This window comes from Podarcis liolepis (assembly GCF_965112155.1).
Source record: "Podarcis liolepis genome assembly, chromosome: 6".
In the NCBI taxonomy this organism is placed as follows: Eukaryota; Metazoa; Chordata; class Lepidosauria; order Squamata; family Lacertidae; genus Podarcis; species Podarcis liolepis.
In genome coordinates, this window is record NC_139559.1 from 72394072 (window position 1) to 72405946 (window position 11875).

Consider the following 11875-nt stretch of genomic DNA (forward strand, 5'->3'; position numbering starts at 1 on the left):
TGGCGATCTCGACCTGGACAGACGTCGCTCCTTTTTCCCCTCTCCTCCTTCTACTGCTGCTGTCGCGGTCACGTTCTTCCAAGGAGTTGTGGCCATTGGTGTGTGTGTGTGTGTGTGTGTGACCTGGGGGAAAGGAGGCGAGGCGGGAGGGAGGGAGGGAGGGAGGGAGGAGGGTCGGGCGGTTGGGGCGGGTGGGGATGGGTGGGGGAAACAGCACTTTGGCGTGCCGTGAAATGTAACAGTCTGAATGAACATCCGCTTTATTAAAAGCTGCTGCTTGACATTTACACTGTGCCAACAGCCTCTTTCTGGTAATCCGGCCGAAAATAGACGGTACCTCCGAGTAATTGCTGCATTTCCAAGGGAAGATACAGAAATGTTTCTATGAGCTGAAACAAACGACGAAGAAGAGAGCAGCGGGCGGGCAATGGGTAGGGGGCGGCAGAAGCTGGAAGGGGGCGCTCGGGAGAAAGGGGCTGGAGGGGTGGGGGACGGGGATTTGAAAACCAGGCAGATCCAGAATCTAGCGATTATGCCCTTGCTTGATTATTTATTATTTATTTACTTTTATATACTTATTACTTCTTGACTTACTGATTGATTGACGGATTTAAAAAATATGTATTCTGTCTCTCTGCTCTCCCCCCCCCAAAAAAAAAGTTACAGCAGGATCCAGGCGAAGTTAACAGCGGAATCCTGCGCAAACTTTAGCTTGGCGGGTGAGGAGCCCAGTAGGACTAGAGTAGGTGCAGAGTGCAGCCTTCAGTATTTTTAAAGGGAGGGCTTAGATCTTGGTCTCGCCCAATAAAAGCGGAGGTAACCCCAAAGCCTTTCCCTCCGGATTCCCTAAAACCTTTAAACTCCCTCTGTGTGAAAGAATTTAAATGCACCACCGACGGTAGCTTTGCATTACCTTATCCTCTTTCCTCTGCCTCCCCCCGCCCCCTCCAGAACGTTAACTCGGGTTTAATTGAGCAGAGAAAGGTAGGAGGAAAAGTTAGTGGCTCCTCTTTTCTTTTATTTTTTTAAGCATCATATATATATATATATATATATATATATCATGGGGGTAGCCAGGGGGGTGCAGCTGCCCCCCTAAATCAAGAAAATAAATAAAAATATTTAACAAACTGAAAAAGGTGGTCGCAGATAATTCGGTTCTGCACCCCCCCATATAAAACCTGCCCCCCAACAAAAATAAATCCTGGCTATGCCCATGAAAAATATCCTCCTTTTTTGCCTGCCCGTTATTGTTGTTTAAATCGTGTAGTTATTATTAGTTTATTATTATTATTTATTATTATTAACAGCAGTAACAGCAACAATCACAATCTCTATCTATCTCCCTTCTCTGTTGCTCAATGTAAGTCCGGAATACATGATCAGAAATGCTCAGGGAGCAGAAAGCACATTGATTCCAGCTTGTTCCGTCCGCAGACAGGCCCTGACAAGGTTGTTAGAACAGTTGGAGAGGTCTATACAATCACTTAATTACCAAAACTGTCAGTCAGGCGGGCCGCTGCTGGCCGCCTCCATGGCTGCGAGGAACATTCCACTACTGCCTTCTCCTCCTTGATTGATCTGTGCTGATGGCATTGCAAAATAATTAGAGTGAATTTTCTGATGTGTGATTTTATCCCAAGTTCATGCTTCAGAAAGGTAATCGGGAGGATGAGAGGGGTCAGTGCCATTTCAGATTACCTGGAGACCAAGCGAAAGGGTAAAAAAAAGGGGGGGGAGAAAGAGAAAGTATATACATTTTTATATATAAGGAAGGATAAGTGTAGAAAGGAGGGAGAGAAAGGGTGGAGAAGTTGAAGGAGGAGGAGGGAGGGAGCAAATGGGCCGAGGAAGACGGGAGATGCGATTAAGGATCGCTGAAGGGTACTGCGAGCCCTTCGTCAAACTCCGCAAGTGATTTCCTTCCGAGCCAACAAATGGCAGATTGATTTTGTCCAACGCGGCTTTAGCCACATTTCAAATGATCCAGCGGTTATTACAGCGATTGGCTTCGGAGCTGACAGGCGAAAGGAGAAGGAGATCCGGTTTTACAGCGGAAAGGAAGCCGCGTTCTTAAGCGCTGTCAGCTACAGTTAAGTAAATATCATTAGCAGGAGGAGGAAAAGACCGGCGGTCGAGACGCGCAGAGGCGCACACGCTCTCGGTCCAAAGAAGACCCCCTCCGTCTCTCTCTTTCTCTCTCTCTCTCTCTCTCCAGGGGCTCCCAATCCTGCCTCTCTCCAGACTCTCCTGTCTCCTGTTTTTTGGGGCGGGAGATGGAGCGTTCGAACACTTTCACTCGTCTTGGAAGGACTTTCCCTTCCTCCCTTCCTTCCTTCCTTCCTTCCTTCCTTCCATCCATCCATCCTTCCTGGGATGTTGATTGAAGCGTGGAGCTGTTCGGGGAAGTGCGGGGTTTTGATTTCCCACCTGCTGCTTTCCAGGGACTCTCAGCATTCGCCCTAAGCGCGTTCCTAAGTCAGGAATCAGAAGTCGTCTCCCCCCGCCCCATGAGGACAGCCTCACCAGGACAGCCTCGCTTTGAAGCGGGATAACCCTTTGTCACCCACACCCACCCGATAATCCTTCCCCAGCCCAAGAACTTCGCTGAGAGGCAGTCAATGGGTATTTAAACAATTAATAATCATAATAACGATCAATCCTGCGGCAGTCAGTTCCAAAGATCGCTTTAGGATTGCGGTGTAAACTTCATGATCCAGATCCCTGGAGACGTCCTGAAGGGCTCTTTTGGGGCTGAAGTCCCCAAATTAGCTGGAAGCCAAGTCTTTTGACCCCACGTCCCTCCTTGCCTGTTATCCTGGCTCTCTGCTCATCCCCTCACCTTCCCTGAACACGGGTGTATTTAGCCAGGAAGAGCCCTCTCTGGTTCCAAAGGTCATCTTTCCACGCGCTTCCCCCTGATGGTTGAAATCGGGTTAAATCAGCCCAGATCCCCCTTTCACTTCTCAACTGTACTGCACAAGCAAGCAGTGAAAGCGTGATAGACGCGGCGTTAGGTGTCACCACCACGAGGCTTCTCAGCGTATGTTTTCAGGCAGAGGGGACTCTAGCCTGAGGTTAGTGACCATGATTCGAAGCAGATTCCTTATTATGGAGCAGAGGAAAGACGGCAGGGCCTATGCGACCTTTGGGGAAGGAAGAACCTTTTCCTCTTCTCCGGTGCGAGGAGGTCAGGAGGAAGAGGAGCAAGGTCGGTTTCACAACTCTTGGGGTTGTTTTTTGCTGTTGTTGACCAAGACGCACAAAAACTCATTGGGGTCGCGCAAGGCCAATTCCCATTATCTCCCTCCGAGATTTCTAGCTTGAAAGCGTGGACAGCCTCTTCCAGTCATTGAAGCCAATACTGAGCTAGATGCATTCCATGGTCTGACTCGGGATAAGGAAGCTCCCTCTGTTCCTGCGCTTAAGTCTACTGCCGCTTGGTAGTCTGAGTTGACGCTCCCGTGCTTTGAAACAAGTATCCCCGCGCTGCGTGGGGCTTGCTCCCCTGTTACGAATGTTAGTAGTATTTCTAGCGCCTTCAAAGCACTCTGCAGCACTCATTGTAGCAACCCTGTATGAGAGATAACAGCTGCTGTGGCCTACTTGAATAATCCGGGCCTTGAACTTGTTTATTTGAGAGCAAGCGCAACCGAGCTCCCTAGAATCCAATCCCCAATAAAGGGTCGCCTTAAACGGAGATTCTCCTGATTCCATTTTTCCTGGATTTAGTGGTGCTGGGAGGGGAGGTGTAGAAGGCGCAGGAGAAGCGGGGCCACCGGTGTGCTTGTCCTGAGGATCAGATTTAAGGCCAAGCGGCCACCGCTCGTGGCAATCTGGGCTTCAGGGGGATCAGCAGGTCGGTGGCTTTTCATTCGAAAAGAGATCGTCTTGGTTTCAGTGTAACGTCGAGGTTAGGCCGGGGTCAACCGGTTTCTGTTTCGGTTTCGCTTCTGGTGTGCTAGGGTTGTCGGTTGAGTTGCAGACGCGTAAGGTATCTCTCTATGTTTAGGATTCGGGATCCGAGCGCCTAGGAATCGGGAGCCAAGAAAAACGCGTCCAATCCACCCTGCGTTATTTCTCTTCCTGTCGCTCTTCAATCTAGCAAAGCCAAGGCCGTCTCGTAGGCTGGACGGCACAACCGAACCGCCTCTTCGTTTCTCTCTGACGCAGCGAGGACCCCAGTTTTTGTGCGGGTCTCGAGAAAGGGGTTTTCGGTTGGGGAAAGACGATTCAAATTGTTTTGCTGTGGGACACACGCTGGGAATCAGGCGCCTGTGGTGTTGCGATCTCAGCCCCTTCCCACACACCATCTGTTTTTAGAGGACGGTGGGGGATGAGGCTGGAGTCGAGGGAAAGAGGAGGGGGTCCCAATAACTTTAGACTAGATGGTCCAGGAGTTGGTCAGAACAGGGATGGAATCGTAGATTTGGAAGTGACACCTAAGTCAGTGTCATCTAGTCCAAACCCCTGCAATGCAGGAATCTCAGCTAAAGCACCCGTGACAGATTACCACCCAACCTCTCCAAAGAAGGAAGGTCCACCACCTTCAGAGGGAGTTTGCTCCACTATCGAACAGGTCTTACCGTCACAAAGTTCTTCTGCTGTTTAGTTGGAACCTCCTTTCATGTAATTTGAAGCCAATGGTTTGAGTCCTAGCCTCCGAAGAAGAAAGCAAACTTGTTCCCTCTTCCATGTGACAGCCCTTTATATACTTGAAGATGGCTATCATATCTCCTCTGTCTCCTCTTTTCCAGGCTAAACATACCCAGCTCCTTCAACCATTCCTCATAAGGCTTGGTTTCCAGACCCTTGATCATCTTGTCTGGTCCCCAGCACATGTTCCACCTTGTCAATATCCTTCTTCAGTTGTGGTGCCCAGAACTGAACACAGTATACCTGGTGTGGTCTGGCCAAGACACCATAGAGCAGGATCATTACTCCCCTTGATTGGGACACTGTAATTCTGTTGAGGCACCCTATGACCCTCCTGGCCTTCAAGGTGTTGCTGAACTACCACTCCCATCATCCCTGACCACTGGCCATTCTAGCTGGGGCAGATTTGATCTGGACTCTAACAGCATATGGAGGACCTCATGTTCCCCATCTCTGCAACAAAGGATTTCTCCAATTAGACCTGGAGGCTCTGAGATTCTGAGGCAGCAACAGACCTATAATATCTGTTGTGGAGACACCAGCTCGTCTCCCCACAAAATAGCACATCTGAAAAAGGAAGATTGGCTGTAGTCAATCCTCCACCTTATAATATAATATAATATAATATAATATAATATAATATAATATAATATAATATAATATAATATAATATAATATAATATAATATAATATAATATAATATAATATAATATAATATAATATAATATAATATAATATAATATAATATAAATACCCCGTCCCTCTGACTGGGTTGTCCCAGCCACTCTAGGCAGCTTCCAATAAATATAAAAGCATAATAAAACATCAGTAGGCAGAATATAGCCACTGTGGCTAATAATAGCCATTAATAGTCTTCCATAGAACTGTCACTTCCTAATTAGACTAGATTGAATTAGATTTCATTCAACTACGGGGGTCCTCTTGGTTTCGGGTTAAATGTCTTCACCTGGACCCACCTGCAGCTCTCCAGCTCCGATTTTTAATCCGGTGTAATCTCCTTCAAATCAAAGGGCCTGTTTCGGCCTTCTGACAGAGTATTTCGATCCCTCTTGATCAAATCCCGCTCGTGGATCGGATTGTCGATTGGTTCAAATCCGACTCCTTCCCTCTCACTGGTCTGCGAAGTCGGGGTGTCTGTTTGTGGGAGGAGTCCTTTCTTCAATGGGAGTGGGGCGCCTGTCAACAAGGGCTGCCCATTGGGGCCTTACTCCAAAAAGTCCGATAAAGCAAACCGATCCATTTCTACCGCATGATTACCTCTAGATCCGGGAAAATCTGCTTTCAAACGGCTTTCATCCGTCTTGGGAGTAAGGGGGCACAAATAGAGGGGGTCTGAAGTGCGGCATTTAATTTATTTTGTCAACGCCCCCCCCCCCCCGATATTAGAGAGCCGAAATCCTACTGATTTCATCGGGTTCCTCTTACCAGGACTCAGCTTGGAATCCTGTGCTGCGTAAAGCAGAAAAACGAGGGCTTCAGAGCATATGCAAAGTGCACTCTCGCCACTACAAGAGGGTGATCCTATCACACACATTTAGGATTAATGGGAGAATTTCTAGGTAGACCCAGATATTGTCTCTCAGTAACCCCCCCTTTTTTTTTTACACCAACAACCAAAAGAGCCACGGTCAACCTTCTTTGGCCATAGATATAGGGAAGCTGTTGAAGTAGTGGCCATGGGAAGCTGATTCGATTTGGTTTCCTGTGGCTCCCATCTGCCAAGGAAATCCAGCACACGCAGAGAGAGTGTGTTCCCCACACCAGCCACCGGCGTGCTTCTGGAGCATAGGATGAAAATCTACAAGGTCTTGCATTTATTTTATTTTATTTTATTGCTTTTGGAATGCAAAAAAAAAGAGAGAGGAAAATGGGGGGAGACCCCCTCGTTGCTTTTCAAAGCGCGGCTGCATTTTTAAAGTCAAATAAGTACAATGTATGTGGCGAATCAAGTAGGTAAACAACTTACATCTGGTTGCTGCACTTGAAGGAACCATCCCTTCCCGTGCACAGCAAATTGAAGAAACAATGCCACTAATGAGCCTTGCAAAATGCAACTGTGAATCATGAAAGACAACACTGCATTTTGCAAGCGCCGGAATAAAAGGTGAAATAATCAGCTAGCAAAGAGGAAAAGAAAGCGAGCAATGATTAAATGATCAAAAGCTGGCAGAGTGAATTCAATGTCACTGCCAGACGCAGCCATCTCCCCCACAAGTGAAAGTTAGGTTTCAAGCACAGTGTAATTATAGCCGAGGTTGTCAGTTTGACATTAATGCAGCCAGCAGAAATTTCCTAATTGGCCTCAGAGGAGAAAGTGAACCAGAAAATATATTAACATTTTAAAAAAGCATATTTTGCCTAATCCTTTCACTTTCCAACAATATTTGAAGACCAAAATGCCCCAGGCAGGAGAATTTAAATGAGCAATTTTGTTTTTGAAGGAAACGGCCAATGAGACAGAAAATAGACTAAAGGGAAATCATTAGTGGATGAGAGATACTGACAGCCCTGCCTTGCTGACTGGCTGGCCTGTCACTTACAGTCTGTGTTCTTTAGTTCCACGCTATGAGCTAAGTTGATAACATGAAAAGACCCATAAACGTGCAGCCAGAAGTCAAAGCCTATTATCTGGAAATTCAAATGCAAAGAGGGAGAAGGAAAGGCGATGTGGGGTTGGGGTTTGGGGGGGGGGCGGAGAGAGAGAGAGAGGAGGATTTGGTAGGTGGGGGCGGAGGAGGAGGAGGCGACAGAAAGAGCTTCCTTCCTTCCTTCTAAAACTAGCCATATCAAGGAGAACAATAATAGGCCATTATCTGACATCAATGTGCGAGGGCCTGCCAAAATGTATATATATACATCCCCTCTCTCTCTCCAAGCCCCCCCCCCCTTCTCCACCGCAAATCCCCCCCACCCCCGCTCATCGCCAATCGGCAATGTGGCTTCCCAAGCTCTGCAGATAGCAACAAAATGCTTAAAGTTACGGCTGTAATGTCACATGCGGCCCGCTTGATGTGATATGACCATCTCAGGGAAACAAAGCTAAGTGCAGTCAGGAGCCGTTAGCCCAGTGGCTTTGATGAAGCAGCTGAGGCCAGCATCGCCCGTGGCAGCAACTGCGGGGCAAAACGCTCACGACCAAGACTTTTGCCCTTTTGAAATGAAAGAGGAAAGGGGGGAAAGGGCCGCGGAGAGAGAGAAGGAAGGAAGGAAGGAGGGGTCAGCTACAGTACAGGGTCCATCAGGAGGATGAACCTTAGCAAGGTGATCTGGGAAAAAGGCAAGCCAGGTCGCTCGCGTCTGCACCTCCTGTGATGCCACTGAGTGGGGAAATACTTCCTCCTCCTCCTCCTCCTCCTCCTCTTCTTCTTCGATAATGATGATGATGATGATGATGATGATGATGATAATTTATCCTAAGCACGGGTATGGGCATAGTCAGAATTTATGTCGGGAGGGGGGCAGGATCAATGGGCTATCTGCGATGCGGTTGGTCAGTTAGTTAAGTATTTTTATTTATTTACTTGATTTAGGGGGAGCAGCTGCCCCCCTGCCCACCCTTTGGCTACGCTCATGAACAGGGGATGAGCTGATAGACAGATAAATAGATAGAAGGATTTGAGTTATATATGCCACCCTTCATCGTAGGAACTCAGGGAGGTTCACAGAGTAAAATACAGGATAAAAAAACGTGTTGCTCTTATTAGGTAGCTCTTTACTATTGCCATGAACTAAGATACCCCATTTTTTAATTTTTAAAATCACCTTTCTTTTTAATTGATATAATAATCAGCTATGCATTTAGTTAACAGAATGAAGACTGTATATAACTCCTTCTCGGAGAAGAACCAGTTAATGGAACACTTGTGGAAATACACAAGTCAGGGTCAGATGGAGGTGGGAACACCATCCATAATCCTTCTCTCCTTGCGAAGATCTCACGGTTGCTCTTCCCTTCTTACTCATTCACAACACCCCTGTGAGGTAGGTTGGGGGTGACCCTCTTTGGGGAACACGGTAGGATTTCTAAGCTTTAATGGGGCGGCGGTGGGGGCTGATCTCCCGGGTCTCAGCCCTGCAGCCGCCCTGACAGTGGCTGGCTCTTCATTCCATTCTGGGGTTTCCACTCTGGGTGGCAACGAGGCGATTTTTGGGAGGACGTATCCGAGGTTGTCACGACCGGCGAGGTGGAGCTCTGCTTGCAGGAGCGAGGTGAGGCTCCCGCTCCAGCAGAAGCTCTTGCAAATAGAGAATTTCCACTTGGCCACATTTTTGAGCTTCGCGAAATTGACCAGGGTTTTTAAACGCCGCAATTCTGGCCATGTCTACTCAGAAGTAATTCGATTGGGGGTGAGAAACAGGGGCGCCGACTTATAAAAATTATTGGGGGGGCCCATACCGGGGTCCTGCCGCTGGTTCGCTCGGGTAGCCGGGAGAACGCAGTTCGAGGTGGCGGTGTTGGGGAGAGACCCTCGCTCAGGGCGCCACTAGACTTGGCGGCCGGCGGCCTATCTGGGGGGTTTTGGAGCGTATTTCGGCGGAGCGATTGGGGAGGAGGGGGCTTGTTGCCGGATTCTTCAGCTGAGCCGGAGATCCGCTGCTGGGGGTCCCTGGGCCGAGTTGTGAGCACGGCCTGCTGAAGGGAGATCCAGCCGATTGCGCGACGGGGACGGCCGGGGCTCTCCGGCTAGGGCGCGCGGCTGGCTGGCTGGCGAGGGAGCAGGTGGGGAGGAGGCGGGGGTCCTCACTCTCTTAGGAAACGCACCCGCGCGCCCAATTGCCACGAAGTCCGAAGGGTGCGTGTGTGGAATTAAAAAGCAAAAACGAGATACGGGCAGGGCAGGCAAAGAGTTTTCTGCAAGAGGATGGAGGGCAGGTTGAAGAGAAAATCACTCAAGATGAGACAGTCAAATCAGCCATGATAAAATGGGCTCAGGATATTGGGTATAACATCATGTTTGAGGATTGGGAAAGGTTATGGACCACTGGAATGAAATTCACGGCATGTAATGCCTTGAAGGAAAATATTATGAAAATGATTTATAGGTGGTACATGACCCCAGTCAAGCTTGCAAAAATATATCACCTGTCTGATAATAAATGTTGGAAATGTAAGGAGGCTGAAGGGACATTCTTTCACCTCTGGTGGACTTGTCCAAAAGTGAAGGCCTTCTGGGAAATGATCTATAATGAGTTAAAAAAGGTATTTAAGTATACCTTTCCCAAGAAACCAGAGGCCTTCCTCTTGGGCATTGTTGGCCAGAAAGTGTTAAAGAAGGATAGAACTTTCTTTATGTATGCAACTACAGCAGCAAGAATACTTATCGCAAAATATTGGAAGACACAAGATTTGCCCACACTGGAAGAGTGGCAGACGCAATTGATGGACTACATGGAACTTGCTGAAATGACGGGCAGAATCCGAGATTTGGGAGAAGAAACAACGGAAGAGGACTGGAAAAAATTTAAGGACTATTTACAAAAACAATATAAGTTGTATGAATGTTAAAAATTTACACGATTCGGAAACTATAGCTTCAGCAATTAGATTTGGGAAACAGGAAATTATATTTTAAGTAAGAAAAGGTCAAAATCTAAGGTAATACTATGTTTAATTTAAGATATAAGTAACTGATGAAAAGTATGTTAAATTTAGAGGTATAGTATTTGAAAAGTACAAAATAAGGTACGAAACAAGGTAATAATTTGCTGATATCTTTATTATAAAGAATGCAGGGTAAGGGAGATGCGAGGAAGTCCAGTTAGTTATATAAAAAATGTGTTGAATGGTTGGTTTTCTTTTCTTCTTTTTCTTTTTTTCTTTTTCTTGTTCTTTTACTTTTTTCTTCAGTGTATGTTTCTAACTTTGTATTTGAAAACTTAATAAAATATTTATAAAAAAAGAAGAAGAGAAAATCCTTTCGCTTTTCTGGGGCTCAGGGAAGTCTCAGAGCCGGAGGTTGGGGAAGGGACCCCCTTTGCTCTGCCCTCTTCTCCCGTCTTAGATTCGCATGGGGGTCCCCGCCCGAGCTTGCCTGGCCACCGGGCCACACAAGGGCCGCGCTCTACGCGGCGCACCTTGCTAGCCGCGCAACTGTCCTCCGCGGCTGCGGAGCGGCCCTGTGCCGGTGCCCAGCCCCTCTGGGCGCCCGCTGCGCTGCCAATGACAAGCGGGCGACGTCGCGGGCAGGGAAGGCGTCGCTTTCTTTCCCGATCCTTCATCCTCCCAGTCTTCCAGCCCTTTTTTGGGTTGGAAGCTCGTCTCGTTCGCCCTTCTCCTTTCTTCACCCTGCGCGCAATTTTCCTCCCTCGTCTCCCTCCCCATTTCTCCTTCCTTCCTGACTGACTGACTGACTGACTGACGGGCTTGGGCTCGGGCTCAGGCTCGGGCTCGGGCTCGGGCTTCGGGTAGGGCTCGGGCTCGGGCTCGGGCTCGGGCTTCGGGTAGGGCTCAGGCTCGGGCTCGGGCTCGGGCTCCGGGTCGGGCTCGGGCTCAGGCTCGGGCTCGGGCAGCCACAGCGTCGGCGGTGTTGGCGATCGGGCGCCCTATAAAAGCCGCGGACGCGCCCACCGCCGCCCGAGATTATTGGGGGGGCTGAGCCCCCCCAAACGAATTTTTGAGGGGGCTCGGGCCCCCTCAAGCCCCATGGAGTCGGCGCCTATGGTGAGAAATGAGGTACCCGCAGCCTTCAGAAGTTCAGTTCCACGATCTTGACGCTTAAGAGACCCAACTCATTGGAAGCCCGAAGCCTTGTCTCAGAACTAGGGTTGAAAGCAAAGACCCCCTAGAAAAAGGACTTTTTGATAACTTATAGGGCAGCTGGGTCACCCTTCTCCAGCCATTTAACCCAGAAGGGTCTCAGTTGCGCTCCCATGAAAACCAAACGGGCTAAATCAGAAAAGCTAAGCTTTTAACATGGTGATTCGAAAATCGGATCTGAAGCTTAAGTTCCGATGCCTTTTCAGCAAAAGATCAATTCCTTTTTTTTTTGAAGCGGCTACGATCCTTAAAATCCTTGCACCGGAAAAGCTGCATTAAAATCAATTAGATTACTAACTGTGCGATCCTACACACTTCTGTGGGACATATCATTACTAGAGCAGTCAAGTACAACATCTTCCTGTTGCCTAGAATGGACACACAGGGGGATGTGGCTCCAGACAGGGGGACTTCCTGTCATACCTGCTCTGGAGCTTCCTC